Raw genomic sequence first — 16,112 nt, forward strand, 5'->3', positions numbered from 1 at the left:
ATTCGACTGCGTCTGAAGCAGAGGTCGCAAACGGGTTTTGATTCCTTACCCGTACCCGGCCGCACCAGGGTCGCAAATGGGTACCCGTACCCGGCCGGGTACGAGTAGCCGGGTATCGGGTAGGGTGCGGGTACCGGGTACCCGGTTGCGAGTACCGGGTACCCGGTTGCGACCTCTGGTGTGAATTCGACTGCGTCTGAAGACGTTATACAAACACGAGTTTTCACGGCCACATTGAGTTCGATGCGGTGGCGAGATGTTCACTACCTCGCCTGGTAGACACGAGTTCGTGGGTTAAAACCACGACCCTGACGATAGCGGTATATTTGGAGTTTGCGTGTCTCTCTCTCTGTTTTCCCCGTGGTCGCGTGGATTTTTTGTCTCCGGGTCGTCTGGGTTTTCCCTCCGCATTATAGAATCGTCCGCTGAGTATGTGGCTGCTATACATTGGCACGTGATAAGCCACTTGTTTGTGATGTCATTTGTGGCCATGTCGCTTCTGCAAAAGAGCTACGTGGCTCAAGCCTTTAGCTGGTAAAAATAAAAAAAGGATCAGTGGCAAGGGATATCTGAACCGGTACTAGGCTCCTCCATCCACACACCCCCGTCCGCCTTTAATCCGCACTGACAAGCGTGGTGAAGTATGGTCAAACATCCCCCCCCCCCTTCTCCTTGACCAACAACAGCGTGGGGAGGTCTTCATCCAGCAGTGGATTGACAAAGGCCTGTAGATGAAGCGAACACATTTGTGTACACACTACTGGACGGTCATTCGTACGAGTGTGTTGCAGCGTTTGTCTCAGCGGGTGTCTCCCGAACTAGCAGCGGAAATTCCACATTCTTGTGCCGAGGGGACCAGTTTAACAACAACAAAAACTCTGTTCTATTTCCAGAAAGTGGTGAGCGTGTGCTATTTTTAATCGACCACAAGAAGATGGAAGGAAGATGACGATGGTGACGATTGATGGTTGATGACGTTGGACTGGAAATGTACATCTCTGTCCTGTGGATGTTACATAAATAAACCTGTCAAAACATGTTCTTGCATGCAAATCATTCGAGAAGCATAGGGACATTTTGAAATTGTAAAAAAAAAAATTGGCAGTTTGACCATTTTGGCATATTAACACTTTTAATTACTCTTTGGTTCTTTCGGTAAAGTCACGTATAAAGATAAAATAATAAATTAAATACTAGCATACGACGTTTCGATTACATTCTCAGGAAGAACGTAATCAACCAGGTAGGGTGTTGACTGTTATGTTATCCGACTCTCTGTTGTATTACATTCCATTTCTAAGTATACTAGATTTGTGTTTCTATTTCATTTATACCTGATGACGATTGCTTGTGTTGCAATCGAAACGTCGCATGCTAGTATTTAATTTATTATTTTAAATCTATACGTGACCTTACCGAAAGAACCAAAGAGTAATTCCTGCAGTCACGAAAGCTCCAAATTAAAATTAACACTTTTAAGTTTAATAGCAGCATACTTTACAAACGCAAGTCAATGCAAAGTTCATGTTCACGACTAACCAAAGCGTCGTTGCAAACGTGCAGGTAGTGTGCGTTCCATATTTGTGACGTTACTCCCCGCGGGCGAATTGCGTGAGCCCGGATAGCTCAGTCGGTAGAGCATCAGACTTTTAATCTGAGGGTCCAGGGTTCAAGTCCCTGTTCGGGCGGTACTTTTATTATTTTTTAAAATATGTTTTATATACATACATATAAGGAGCGGTGGCGCAGTGGTTCGCGCATGACGCTATAAACACGGCGAACCTGAGTTCGATTTCTGGCCACGGTAAACATCAGTGGTGAGTAATATACTAATTATGTATCTAGACCACATTGCACGGTTCAATCTAGATATGAAGATTTCGTGACTGCAGGAATCCATACTCTTTGGTTCTTTCGGTAAAGTCACAAAGGTAACCAAATAAAAAATAAATCACGACGTTTCGATCGCCGTAGAAGCAACCGTCTTCAGGTGGGAGTGAAGACGGTTGCTTGTATGGCGATCGTGATCTATTTAATTTTTTTTCTATTTTTTCTACATACGTGACTTTACCGAAAAAATCAAAGAGCATGGCGAGTTATGCTCGTGAGATTGACGAGTGGCTGTGTGAGACACTGGATCGTGATGCTACAACAATAAAAAAAATATTCATAATAAAGGTTTTTGGGTCAGATCGCGTTATTTATAAATTTTGTCGTAACCCTCCACCACCCAACACGGCCAAACGGTAAAAAATGTGTCACGTTTTTCAAAGGACAAAATAATTCACTTCTTTAGCCCACCGGTGTGCCCGATGAAGCTGATTGTAATTATCAGCGAAACATCGGACTAGTACTCGAATTTTAAAATGCTGTTGATTCTCTCTACGGCACACCGGTGGGCTAAATAAGTGAATTATTTTGTCCTTGGAAAAACGTGAATTATTTTGTCCTTCGAAACCACCCAGGTTCAGATACAGGGCAAGGGACATTCCTCACCACTGATATTCACCGTGCAGCCAGGAATCAACATCAGCTCCGCCGGGTTTACAGCGCAGTGCGCTCACCACAGCGCAGCGACTTCTTACAACAAAAAATAAAAAGCACAAGCGCCCGAACAGGGACTTGAACCCTGGACCCTCAGATTAAAAGTCTGATGCTCTACCGACTGAGCTATCCGGGCCCACGCATTCACAGGGGCAACACAAACCGAACAACGAACAACGCCACCCCCCCACCCCTGAGTCGACACGCAAACTCGACATGTTGATCGCGAGCAGCGACCAAGGCCAAAACGGCACGTGAGGAAGTTATGGCCAGCAACCACACCCGGCCGCCTTTGTCTCCCCAGTTCCGCGAATGTTTACACGCAGCGCCAGGCACTCGTTTAAGGCTGAGCCGACCCAGGTGGGAGGTTCATTCAGGACCGGTTCAGATATTCGTCAGTGATGTTGACCGTGAGTGCAAATCTCAGATACCTAATCATGCACTTAATTTACAGCCTGTAACAGACTGGGAAAATGCCGTTAGCGGGCACCTTATGAAAGTCGGCGCAGCACGCGATGGGGGTGAAGTGGCCAGTGCCACGCACAGCCACATTTGTCTCCCCAATCCTGATATTTACACAACGCTCCAAGCACTCGTTTAAGGCTGAGTCGACCGAGGGAAGGTCCGGGATCGGTTCAGATATTCGTCACTGATGTTGGCCATGATGGGCTAGTGGCTGGGTGAGACTGGATCGTGATGCTCGTGATTTTGGCTATAAGTCATGTGCGTGAGAAGTGATTGTCACGGTTGGCTTAAAACAAAAATGCTGTATATCAAAGTAGAGATGATCACGCCCGTGAAATGCGTGAGATGTGGCCACGTTCACACCGCGAGTCTCGGCGTGAGAGGCGAGTGGTCCCTCCTCTGGGTCGATGACGGGAACGGTGGTGACATTTGAGGTCTGGTGAAGATCCAGTTGAGAAGGTAACAATGTTTGGCTTGAAATCTCGCCTAGAGTTAACAAATAAATAAATAAAAATTGTCGAAATGTAACAGTATTGCAGGTAAAAAACAATCGTTATACTTGTCCTCGTCATGGGAATGTGGAATTTCCACCAAGCAGACACTTTGAGAGCAACTGAGACACCGTGGCTGGACCGAAGCAGCCCATCATTTCTCAGTGTCGATAAATCAAGTACTACTTTTTGAGAAGCCAACTGTAGTTGTGCCCTTTAGCGATGCTGGTTCCTGCCATACGAATGAGGAACTTCCACCACTGGCTCGATCCTCCAAAAAAATACACATGAAGTACCCGCTTGTGCAGACATACGGTACATGTGTGTATTGCACATCCGCCTTTGTCTCCCGAATACTGATGCTTTATACACACCGCGTCGGGTGATTTCTTTTTGAAGGTTGAGTCACCCCAGCGGAGAACCAGGACAGGTTCAGATACAAGGCAGGGACATTTCTCACCACTGATATTCACCGTTCAGCCAGGAATCAACATCAGCTCCGCCGGGTTTACAGCGCAGTGCGCTCACCACAGCACAGCGGCTTCTTACAACAATAAAAATAAAAAACACAAGCGCCCGAACAGGGACTTGAACCCTGGACCCTCAGATTAAAAGTCTGATGCTCTACCGACTGAGCTATCCGGGCCCATGCGTTCACAAGGGCAACACAAACGGAACAACGAACGGAACAACGAACAACGCCACCCCCCCCTGAGTCGACACGCAAACTCGACATGTTGATCGCGAGCAGCGACCAAGGCCAAAACGGCACGTGAGGATGTTATGGGCAGCAACCACACCCGGCCGCCTTTGTCTCCCCAGTTCCGCGAATATTTACACACAGCGCCAGGCACTCGTTTAAGGCTGAGCCGACCCAGGTGGGAGGTTCATTCAGGACCGGTTTAGATATTCGTCACTGATGTTGGCCGTGAGTGCAAATCTCAGATACCTAATCATGCACTTAATTTACAGCCTTTAACAGACTGGCAAAGTGCCGTTAGCGGGCACCTTATGAAAGTCGGCGCAGCACGCGATGGGGGTGAAGTGGCCAGTGCCACGCACAGCCACCTTTGTCTCCCCAATGCTGATATTTACACAACGCTCCAAGCACTCGTTTAAGGCTGAGTCGACCGAGGGAAGGTCCAGGATCGATTCAGATATTCGTCACTGATGTTGGCCATGATGGGCTAGTGGCTGGGTGAGATTGACTAGTGGCTGCGGTGAAACTGGATCGTGATGCTCGTGATTTTGGCTACAAGTCATGTGCGTGAGAAGTTATTGTCACTGTTGGCTTAAAACAAAAATGCTGTACATCAAAGTAGAGATGATCACGCCCGTGAAATGCGTGAGATGTGGCCACGTTCACACCGCGAGTCTCGGCGTGAGAGGCGAGTGGTCCCTCCTCTGCGTCGATGACGGGAACGGTGGTGACATTTGAGGTCTGGTGAAGATCCAGTTGAGAAGGTAACAATGTTTGGCGGAAAATGTCTCCTGAAATTAACAAATAAAAACACCCCAAGGACATTTTTTATCCCGGGTCGATAAATTGAGTACCATTTTGTGGAAATTCAACCGTACTTTAGGTATAAAAATCATCATACTTGTCCTCGTCATCAGAATGTGGAAGTTCCACCAAACAGACACTTTCAGAGCAACTGAGACATTGTGGCTGGACCGAAGCAGCCCATCATTTCTCAGTGTCGATAAATCAAGTACTATTTTTGAGAAGCCAACTGTAGTTGTGCCCTTTAGCGATGCTGGTTCCTGCCATACGAATGAGGAACTTCCACCACTGGCTCGATCCTCCAAAAAAATACACATAAAGTACCCGCTTGTGCAGACATACGGTACATGTGTGTATTGCACATCCGCCTTTGTCTCCCGAGTACTGATGCTTTATACACACCGCGTCGGGTGATTTTTTAAATCTTTTATATTAAGTTCACTTGCTTGCTTGCGCGCTTACGACCGTGCAAATCTTTCGGTCGTTTTTAACCCACTTCCCGTGGTCCAATCCAGCTGACATTTTGCACACAGACTCGTTGTGCGTGACAATTCATTTTCGTGAAAAAAAGATTTCCGAAATTTTACACTGTTTAGGGAATTTTTTTAAAATATTTAATTACCAATTGCTTAATAGTGGCAGGCAATCATCTGACCCATAGGTGGCAGCCATCTCAAGCCAGAGGACGAGAGGACTCTAGCCGCCACGCATATTAAGGATTTATAGTGAAAAACTTTGTTTTTACGGGTTTAATTGTTACGGGTTATACTTATTACGGGTTAATTTTTTTAAGGTTGAGTCACCCCAGCGGAGAACCAGGACAGGTTCAGATACAGGGCAGGGAAACTTCTCACCACTGATATTCACCGTTCAGCCAGGAATCAACATCAGCTCCGCCGGGTTTACAGCGCAGAGCAGCTCACAAAAGCGCAGCGGCTTCTTACAACAATAAAAATAAAAACACAAGCGCCCGAACAGGGACTTGAACCCTGGACCCTCAGATTAAAAGTCTGATGCTCTACCGACTGAGCTATCCGGGCCCATGCGTTCACAGGGGCAACACAAACCGAACAACGAACAACCCCCCCCTCCCCCACCCCTGAGTCGACACGCAAACTCGACATGTTGATCGCGAGCAGCGGACCAAGGCCAAAACGGCACTTGAGGAAGTTAAGGCCAGCAACCACACCCGGCCGCCTTTGTCTCCCCAGTTCCGCGAATGTTTACACGCAGCGCCATGCACTCGTTTAAGGCTGAGCCGACCCAGGTGGGAGGTTCACTCAGGACCGGTTCAGATATTCGTCAGTGATGTTGGCCGTGAGTGCAAATCTCAGATACCTAATCATGCACTTAATTTATAGCCTTTAACAGACTGGCAAAGTGCCGTTTGCGGGCACCTTGTGAAAGCCGGCGCAGCAACACGCGATGGGGGTGAAGTGGTCAGTGCCACCTTTGTCTCCCCAATCCTGATATCTACACAACGCTCCAAGCACTCGTTTAAGGCTGAGTCGACCGAGGGAAGGTCCAGGATCGATTCAGATATTCGTCACTGATGTTGGCCATGATGGGCTAGAAACTGCATGAGTGAGATTGGCTCGTGGCTGTGTGGGACTGGACCGTGATGCTCGTGATTTTGGCTATAAGTCATGTGCGTGAGAAGTTATTGTCACGGTTGGCTTAAAACAAAAATGCTGTATATCAAAGTAGAGATGATCACGCCCGTGAAATGCGTGAGATGTGGCCACGTTCACACCGCGAGTCTCGGCGTGAGAGGCGAGTGGTCCCTCCTCTGGGTCGATGACGGGAACGGTGGTGACATTTGAGGTCTGGTGAAGATCCAGTTGAGAAGGTAACAATGTTTGGCGGAAAATGTTGCCTGGAATGAACAAATAAAAACACCCCACGGACGGTTTTTAATCCCGGGTCGATAAATTGAGTACCATTTTGTGAAAATTCAACCGTACTTTAGGTATAAACATCGTCATACTTGTCCTCGTCATGGGAATGTGGAAGTTCCACCAAGCAGAAACTTTTAGAGCAACTGAGACACTGTGGCTGACCCGAAGCAGCCCATAATTTCTCAGTGTCGATAAATCAAGTACTCTTTTGAGAAGTCAACTGTAGTTGTGCCCTTTAGCGATGCTGGTTGCTGCCATACGAATGAGGAATTTCCACCACTCGCTCGATCCTGCATATCTACACATAAAGTACCCGCGTGTGCAGACATACGGTACATGTGTGTATTGCACATCCGCCTTTGTCTCCCGAGTACTGATGCTTTATACACACCGCGTCGGGTGATTTTATTTTTTTACGGTTGAGTCACCCCAGCGGAGAACCAGGACAGGTTCAGATACAGGGCAGGGACATTTCTCACCACTGATATTCACCGTTCAGCCAGGAATCAAAATCAGTTCTAGATTTGATGCTTTCGTGACTGCAAGGATTCATACTCTTAGGTTTTTACGTGACTTTACCGAAAAAACCTAAGAGTATGAATCAACATCAGCTCCGCCGGGTTTACAGCGCAGTGCGCTCACCACAGCGCAGCGGCTTCTTCCAACAATAAATAAAAAAACACAAGCGCCCGAACAGGGACTTGAACCCTGGACCCTCAGATTAAAAGTCTGATGCTCTACCGACTGAGCTATCCGGGCCCACGCGTTCACAGGGGCAACACAAACCGAACAACGAACAACGCCACCCCCCCACCCCTGAGTCGACACGCAAACTCGACATGTTGATCGCGAGCAGCGATCAAGGCCAAAACGGCACGTGAGGAAGTTATGGCCAGCAACCACACCCGGCCGCCTTTGTCTCCCCAGTTCCGCGAATGTTTACACGCAGCGCCAGACACTCGTTTAAGGCTGAGCCGACCCAGGTGGGAGGTTCATTCAGGACGGGTTCAGATATTCGTCACTGATGTTGGCCGTGAGTGCGAATCTCAGATACCTAATCATGCACTTAATTTATAGCCTTTAACAGACTGGCAAAGTGCCGTTAGCGGGCACCTTATGAAAGCCGGCGTAGCACGCTATGGGGGTGAAGTGGCCAGTGCCACGCACAGCCATCTTTGTCTCTCAAAATCCTGATATTTACACAACGCTCCAAGCACTCATTTAAGGCTGAGTCGACCGAGGGGAGGTCCAGGATCGGTTCAGATATTCGTCAGTGATGTTGGCCATGATGGGCTAGTGGCTGGGTGAGACTGGATCGTGATGCTCGTGATTTTGGCTATAAGTCATGTGCGTGAGAAGTTATTGTCACGGTTGGCTTAAAACAAAAAAGCTGTATGTCAAAGTAGAGATGATCACGCACGTGAAATGCGTGAGATGTGGCCACGTTCACACCGCGAGTCTCGGCGTGAGAGGCGAGTGGTCCCTCCTCTGGGTCGATGACGGGAACGGTGGTGACATTTGAGGTCTGGTGAAGATCCAGTTGAGAAGGTAACAATGTTTGGCTTGAAATCTCGCCTAGAGTTAACAAATAAATAAATAAAAATTGTCGAAATGTAACAGTATTGCAGGTAAAAAACAATCGTTATACTTGTCCTCGTCATGGGAATGTGGAATTTCCACCAAGCAGACACTTTGAGAGCAACTGAGACACCGTGGCTGGACCGAAGCAGCCCATCATTTCTCAGTGTCGATAAATCAAGTACTACTTTTTGAGAAGCCAACTGTAGTTGTGCCCTTTAGCGATGCTGGTTCCTGCCATACGAATGAGGAACTTCCACCACTGGCTCGATCCTCCAAAAAAATACACATGAAGTACCCGCTTGTGCAGACATACGGTACATGTGTGTATTGCACATCCGCCTTTGTCTCCCGAATACTGATGCTTTATACACACCGCGTCGGGTGATTTCTTTTTGAAGGTTGAGTCACCCCAGCGGAGAACCAGGACAGGTTCAGATACAAGGCAGGGACATTTCTCACCACTGATATTCACCGTTCAGCCAGGAATCAACATCAGCTCCGCCGGGTTTACAGCGCAGTGCGCTCACCACAGCACAGCGGCTTCTTACAACAATAAAAATAAAAAACACAAGCGCCCGAACAGGGACTTGAACCCTGGACCCTCAGATTAAAAGTCTGATGCTCTACCGACTGAGCTATCCGGGCCCATGCGTTCACAAGGGCAACACAAACGGAACAACGAACAACGCCACCCCCCCCTGAGTCGACACGCAAACTCGACATGTTGATCGCGAGCAGCGACCAAGGCCAAAACGGCACGTGAGGATGTTATGGGCAGCAACCACACCCGGCCGCCTTTGTCTCCCCAGTTCCGCGAATATTTACACACAGCGCCAGGCACTCGTTTAAGGCTGAGCCGACCCAGGTGGGAGGTTCATTCAGGACCGGTTTAGATATTCGTCACTGATGTTGGCCGTGAGTGCAAATCTCAGATACCTAATCATGCACTTAATTTACAGCCTTTAACAGACTGGCAAAGTGCCGTTAGCGGGCACCTTATGAAAGTCGGCGCAGCACGCGATGGGGGTGAAGTGGCCAGTGCCACGCACAGCCACCTTTGTCTCCCCAATGCTGATATTTACACAACGCTCCAAGCACTCGTTTAAGGCTGAGTCGACCGAGGGAAGGTCCAGGATCGATTCAGATATTCGTCACTGATGTTGGCCATGATGGGCTAGTGGCTGGGTGAGATTGACTAGTGGCTGCGGTGAAACTGGATCGTGATGCTCGTGATTTTGGCTACAAGTCATGTGCGTGAGAAGTTATTGTCACGGTTGGCTTAAAACAAAAATGCTGTACGTCAAAGTAGAGATGATCACGCCCGTGAAATGCGTGAGATGTGGCCACGTTCACACCGCGAGTCTCGGCGTGAGAGGCGAGTGGTCCCTCCTCTGCGTCGATGACGGGAACGGTGGTGACATTTGAGGTCTGGTGAAGATCCAGTTGAGAAGGTAACAATGTTTGGCGGAAAATGTCTCCTGAAATTAACAAATAAAAACACCCCAAGGACATTTTTTATCCCGGGTCGATAAATTGAGTACCATTTTGTGGAAATTCAACCGTACTTTAGGTATAAAAATCATCATACTTGTCCTCGTCATCAGAATGTGGAAGTTCCACCAAACAGACACTTTCAGAGCAACTGAGACATTGTGGCTGGACCGAAGCAGCCCATCATTTCTCAGTGTCGATAAATCAAGTACTATTTTTGAGAAGCCAACTGTAGTTGTGCCCTTTAGCGATGCTGGTTCCTGCCATACGAATGAGGAATTTCCACCACTCGCTCGATCCTCCAAAAAATACACATAAAGTACCCGCTTGTGCAGACATACGGTACATGTGTGTATTGCACATCCGCCTTTGTCTCCCGAGTACTGATGCTTTATACACACCGCGTCGGGTGATTTTTTAAATCTTTTATATTAAGTTCACTTGCTTGCTTGCGCGCTTACGACCGTGCAAATCTTTCGGTCGTTTTTAACCCACTTCCCGTGGTCCAATCCAGCTGACATTTTGCACACAGACTCGTTGTGCGTGACAATTCATTTTCGTGAAAAAAAGATTTCCGAAATTTTACACTGTTTAGGGATTTTTTTTAAAATATTTAATTACCAATTGCTTAATAGTGGCAGGCAATCATCTGACCCATAGGTGGCAGCCATCTCAAGCCAGAGGACGAGAGGACTCTAGCCGCCACGCATATTAAGGATTTATAGTGAAAAACTTTGTTTTTACGGGTTTAATTGTTACGGGTTATACTTATTACGGGTTAATTTTTTTAAGGTTGAGTCACCCCAGCGGAGAACCAGGACAGGTTCAGATACAGGGCAGGGAAACTTCTCACCACTGATATTCACCGTTCAGCCAGGAATCAACATCAGCTCCGCCGGGTTTACAGCGCAGAGCAGCTCACAAAAGCGCAGCGGCTTCTTACAACAATAAAAATAAAAACACAAGCGCCCGAACAGGGACTTGAACCCTGGACCCTCAGATTAAAAGTCTGATGCTCTACCGACTGAGCTATCCGGGCCCATGCGTTCACAGGGGCAACACAAACCGAACAACGAACAACCCCCCCCTCCCCCACCCCTGAGTCGACACGCAAACTCGACATGTTGATCGCGAGCAGCGGACCAAGGCCAAAACGGCACTTGAGGAAGTTAAGGCCAGCAACCACACCCGGCCGCCTTTGTCTCCCCAGTTCCGCGAATGTTTACACGCAGCGCCATGCACTCGTTTAAGGCTGAGCCGACCCAGGTGGGAGGTTCACTCAGGACCGGTTCAGATATTCGTCAGTGATGTTGGCCGTGAGTGCAAATCTCAGATACCTAATCATGCACTTAATTTATAGCCTTTAACAGACTGGCAAAGTGCCGTTTGCGGGCACCTTGTGAAAGCCGGCGCAGCAACACGCGATGGGGGTGAAGTGGTCAGTGCCACCTTTGTCTCCCCAATCCTGATATCTACACAACGCTCCAAGCACTCGTTTAAGGCTGAGTCGACCGAGGGAAGGTCCAGGATCGATTCAGATATTCGTCACTGATGTTGGCCATGATGGGCTAGAAACTGCATGAGTGAGATTGGCTCGTGGCTGTGTGGGACTGGACCGTGATGCTCGTGATTTTGGCTATAAGTCATGTGCGTGAGAAGTTATTGTCACGGTTGGCTTAAAACAAAAATGCTGTATATCAAAGTAGAGATGATCACGCCCGTGAAATGCGTGAGATGTGGCCACGTTCACACCGCGAGTCTCGGCGTGAGATGCGAGTGGTCCCTCCTCTGGGTCGATGACGGGAACGGTGGTGACATTTGAGGTCTGGTGAAGATCCAGTTGAGAAGGTAACAATGTTTGGCGGAAAATGTTGCCTGGAATGAACAAATAAAAACACCCCACGGACGGTTTTTAATCCCGGGTCGATAAATTGAGTACCATTTTGTGAAAATTCAACCGTACTTTAGGTATAAACATCGTCATACTTGTCCTCGTCATGGGAATGTGGAAGTTCCACCAAGCAGAAACTTTTAGAGCAACTGAGACACTGTGGCTGACCCGAAGCAGCCCATAATTTCTCAGTGTCGATAAATCAAGTACTCTTTTGAGAAGTCAACTGTAGTTGTGCCCTTTAGCGATGCTGGTTGCTGCCATACGAATGAGGAATTTCCACCACTCGCTCGATCCTGCATATCTACACATAAAGTACCCGCGTGTGCAGACATACGGTACATGTGTGTATTGCACATCCGCCTTTGTCTCCCGAGTACTGATGCTTTATACACACCGCGTCGGGTGATTTTATTTTTTTACGGTTGAGTCACCCCAGCGGAGAACCAGGACAGGTTCAGATACAGGGCAGGGACATTTCTCACCACTGATATTCACCGTTCAGCCAGGAATCAAAATCAGTTCTAGATTTGATGCTTTCGTGACTGCAAGGATTCATACTCTTAGGTTTTTACGTGACTTTACCGAAAAAACCTAAGAGTATGAATCAACATCAGCTCCGCCGGGTTTACAGCGCAGTGCGCTCACCACAGCGCAGCGGCTTCTTCCAACAATAAATAAAAAAACACAAGCGCCCGAACAGGGACTTGAACCCTGGACCCTCAGATTAAAAGTCTGATGCTCTACCGACTGAGCTATCCGGGCCCATGCGTTCACAGGGACAACACAAACCGAACAACGAACAACGCCACCCCCCCACCCCTGAGTCGACACGCAAACTCGACATGTTGATCGCGAGCAGCGATCAAGGCCAAAACGGCACGTGAGGAAGTTATGGCCAGCAACCACACCCGGCCGCCTTTGTCTCCCCAGTTCCGCGAATGTTTACACGCAGCGCCAGACACTCGTTTAAGGCTGAGCCGACCCAGGTGGGAGGTTCATTCAGGACCGGTTCAGATATTCGTCACTGATGTTGGCCGTGAGTGCGAATCTCAGATACCTAATCATGCACTTAATTTATAGCCTTTAACAGACTGGCAAAGTGCCGTTAGCGGGCACCTTATGAAAGCCGGCGTAGCACGCTATGGGGGTGAAGTGGCCAGTGCCACGCACAGCCATCTTTGTCTCTCAAAATCCTGATATTTACACAACGCTCCAAGCACTCATTTAAGGCTGAGTCGACCGAGGGGAGGTCCAGGATCGGTTCAGATATTCGTCAGTGATGTTGGCCATGATGGGCTAGTGGCTGGGTGAGACTGGATCGTGATGCTCGTGATTTTGGCTATAAGTCATGTGCGTGAGAAGTTATTGTCACGGTTGGCTTAAAACAAAAACGCTGTATGTCAAAGTAGAGATGATCACGCCCGTGAAATGCGTGAGATGTGGCCACGTTCACACCGCGAGTCTCGGCGTGAGAGGCGAGTGGTCCCTCCTCTGGGTCGATGACGGGAACGGTGGTGACATTTGAGGTCTGGTGAAGATCCAGTTGAGAAGGTAACAATGTTTGGCTTGAAATCTCGCCTAGAGTTAACAAATAAATAAATAAAAATTGTCGAAATGTAACAGTATTGCAGGTAAAAAACAATCGTTATACTTGTCCTCGTCATGGGAATGTGGAATTCCCACCAAGCAGACACTTTGAGAGCAACTGAGACACCGTGGCTGGACCGAAGCAGCCCATCATTTCTCAGTGTCGATAAATCAAGTACTACTTTTTGAGAAGCCAACTGTAGTTGTGCCCTTTAGCGATGCTGGTTCCTGCCATACGAATGAGGAACTTCCACCACTGGCTCGATCCTCCAAAAAAATACACATGAAGTACCCGCTTGTGCAGACATACGGTACATGTGTGTATTGCACATCCGCCTTTGTCTCCCGAATACTGATGCTTTATACACACCGCGTCGGGTGATTTCTTTTTGAAGGTTGAGTCACCCCAGCGGAGAACCAGGACAGGTTCAGATACAAGGCAGGGACATTTCTCACCACTGATATTCACCGTTCAGCCAGGAATCAACATCAGCTCCGCCGGGTTTACAGCGCAGTGCGCTCACCACAGCACAGCGGCTTCTTACAACAATAAAAATAAAAAACACAAGCGCCCGAACAGGGACTTGAACCCTGGACCCTCAGATTAAAAGTCTGATGCTCTACCGACTGAGCTATCCGGGCCCATGCGTTCACAAGGGCAACACAAACGGAACAACGAACAACGCCACCCCCCCCTGAGTCGACACGCAAACTCGACATGTTGATCGCGAGCAGCGACCAAGGCCAAAACGGCACGTGAGGATGTTATGGGCAGCAACCACACCCGGCCGCCTTTGTCTCCCCAGTTCCGCGAATATTTACACACAGCGCCAGGCACTCGTTTAAGGCTGAGCCGACCCAGGTGGGAGGTTCATTCAGGACCGGTTTAGATATTCGTCACTGATGTTGGCCGTGAGTGCAAATCTCAGATACCTAATCATGCACTTAATTTACAGCCTTTAACAGACTGGCAAAGTGCCGTTAGCGGGCACCTTATGAAAGTCGGCGCAGCACGCGATGGGGGTGAAGTGGCCAGTGCCACGCACAGCCACCTTTGTCTCCCCAATGCTGATATTTACACAACGCTCCAAGCACTCGTTTAAGGCTGAGTCGACCGAGGGAAGGTCCAGGATCGATTCAGATATTCGTCACTGATGTTGGCCATGATGGGCTAGTGGCTGGGTGAGATTGACTAGTGGCTGCGGTGAAACTGGATCGTGATGCTCGTGATTTTGGCTACAAGTCATGTGCGTGAGAAGTTATTGTCACGGTTGGCTTAAAACAAAAATGCTGTACGTCAAAGTAGAGATGATCACGCCCGTGAAATGCGTGAGATGTGGCCACGTTCACACCGCGAGTCTCGGCGTGAGAGGCGAGTGGTCCCTCCTCTGCGTCGATGACGGGAACGGTGGTGACATTTGAGGTCTGGTGAAGATCCAGTTGAGAAGGTAACAATGTTTGGCGGAAAATGTCTCCTGAAATTAACAAATAAAAACACCCCAAGGACATTTTTTATCCCGGGTCGATAAATTGAGTACCATTTTGTGGAAATTCAACCGTACTTTAGGTATAAAAATCATCATACTTGTCCTCGTCATCAGAATGTGGAAGTTCCACCAAACAGACACTTTCAGAGCAACTGAGACATTGTGGCTGGACCGAAGCAGCCCATCATTTCTCAGTGTCGATAAATCAAGTACTATTTTTGAGAAGCCAACTGTAGTTGTGCCCTTTAGCGATGCTGGTTCCTGCCATACGAATGAGGAATTTCCACCACTCGCTCGATCCTCCAAAAAATACACATAAAGTACCCGCTTGTGCAGACATACGGTACATGTGTGTATTGCACATCCGCCTTTGTCTCCCGAGTACTGATGCTTTATACACACCGCGTCGGGTGATTTTTTAAATCTTTTATATTAAGTTCACTTGCTTGCTTGCGCGCTTACGACCGTGCAAATCTTTCGGTCGTTTTTAACTCACTTCCCGTGGTCCAATCCAGCTGACATTTTGCACACAGACTCGTTGTGCGTGACAATTCATTTTCGTGAAAAAAAGATTTCCGAAATTTTACACTGTTTAGGGATTTTTTTAAAAATATTTAATTACCAATTGCTTAATAGTGGCAGGCAATCATCTGACCCATAGGTGGCAGCCATCTCAAGCCAGAGGACGAGAGGACTCTAGCCGCCACGCATATTAAGGATTTATAGTGAAAAACTTTGTTTTTACGGGTTTAATTGTTACGGGTTATACTTATTACGGGTTAATTTTTTTAAGGTTGAGTCACCCCAGCGGAGAACCAGGACAGGTTCAGATACAGGGCAGGGAAACTTCTCACCACTGATATTCACCGTTCAGCCAGGAATCAACATCAGCTCCGCCGGGTTTACAGCGCAGAGCAGCTCACAAAAGCGCAGCGGCTTCTTACAACAATAAAAATAAAAACACAAGCGCCCGAACAGGGACTTGAACCCTGGACCCTCAGATTAAAAGTCTGATGCTCTACCGACTGAGCTATCCGGGCCCATGCGTTCACAGGGGCAACACAAACCGAACAACGAACAACCCCCCCCCTCCCCCACCCCTGAGTCGACACGCAAACTCGACATGTTGATCGCGAGCAGCGGACCAAGGCCAAAACGGCACTTGAGGAA

The 16,112-nt window shown here is 48.2% G+C and overlaps 10 non-coding genes across 10 annotated transcripts; 1 reads left to right on the plus strand and 9 right to left on the minus strand.

Annotated features, from left to right (window-relative positions):
• The first annotated feature begins 1,615 nt into the window (after positions 1-1,615).
• Positions 1,616-1,688, plus strand: TRNAK-UUU (transfer RNA lysine (anticodon UUU)). The gene has a single exon. It is a non-coding gene; the product is annotated as a tRNA-Lys (tRNA).
• Positions 1,689-2,607: 919 nt separating this feature from the next.
• On the minus strand, positions 2,608-2,680 carry TRNAK-UUU (transfer RNA lysine (anticodon UUU)). Its single transcript has one exon. It is a non-coding gene; the product is annotated as a tRNA-Lys (tRNA).
• A 1,393-nt stretch (positions 2,681-4,073) lies between these two features.
• Positions 4,074-4,146, minus strand: TRNAK-UUU (transfer RNA lysine (anticodon UUU)). The gene has a single exon. It is a non-coding gene; the product is annotated as a tRNA-Lys (tRNA).
• Positions 4,147-5,971: 1,825 nt separating this feature from the next.
• TRNAK-UUU (transfer RNA lysine (anticodon UUU)) lies at positions 5,972-6,044 on the minus strand. The gene has a single exon. It is a non-coding gene; the product is annotated as a tRNA-Lys (tRNA).
• A 1,544-nt stretch (positions 6,045-7,588) lies between these two features.
• TRNAK-UUU (transfer RNA lysine (anticodon UUU)) lies at positions 7,589-7,661 on the minus strand. The gene has a single exon. It is a non-coding gene; the product is annotated as a tRNA-Lys (tRNA).
• A 1,394-nt stretch (positions 7,662-9,055) lies between these two features.
• On the minus strand, positions 9,056-9,128 carry TRNAK-UUU (transfer RNA lysine (anticodon UUU)). Its single transcript has one exon. It is a non-coding gene; the product is annotated as a tRNA-Lys (tRNA).
• A 1,812-nt stretch (positions 9,129-10,940) lies between these two features.
• On the minus strand, positions 10,941-11,013 carry TRNAK-UUU (transfer RNA lysine (anticodon UUU)). Its single transcript has one exon. It is a non-coding gene; the product is annotated as a tRNA-Lys (tRNA).
• A 1,544-nt stretch (positions 11,014-12,557) lies between these two features.
• On the minus strand, positions 12,558-12,630 carry TRNAK-UUU (transfer RNA lysine (anticodon UUU)). Its single transcript has one exon. It is a non-coding gene; the product is annotated as a tRNA-Lys (tRNA).
• A 1,394-nt stretch (positions 12,631-14,024) lies between these two features.
• TRNAK-UUU (transfer RNA lysine (anticodon UUU)) lies at positions 14,025-14,097 on the minus strand. Its single transcript has one exon. It is a non-coding gene; the product is annotated as a tRNA-Lys (tRNA).
• Positions 14,098-15,909: 1,812 nt separating this feature from the next.
• On the minus strand, positions 15,910-15,982 carry TRNAK-UUU (transfer RNA lysine (anticodon UUU)). Its single transcript has one exon. It is a non-coding gene; the product is annotated as a tRNA-Lys (tRNA).
• Between the last annotated feature and the right edge of the window lie 130 nt (positions 15,983-16,112).

This window comes from Lethenteron reissneri, chromosome 10, assembly GCF_015708825.2.
Source record: "Lethenteron reissneri isolate LAM-NWPU_2019-01 chromosome 10, ASM1570882v1, whole genome shotgun sequence".
Lineage (NCBI taxonomy): Eukaryota > Metazoa > Chordata > Hyperoartia > Petromyzontiformes > Petromyzontidae > Lethenteron > Lethenteron reissneri.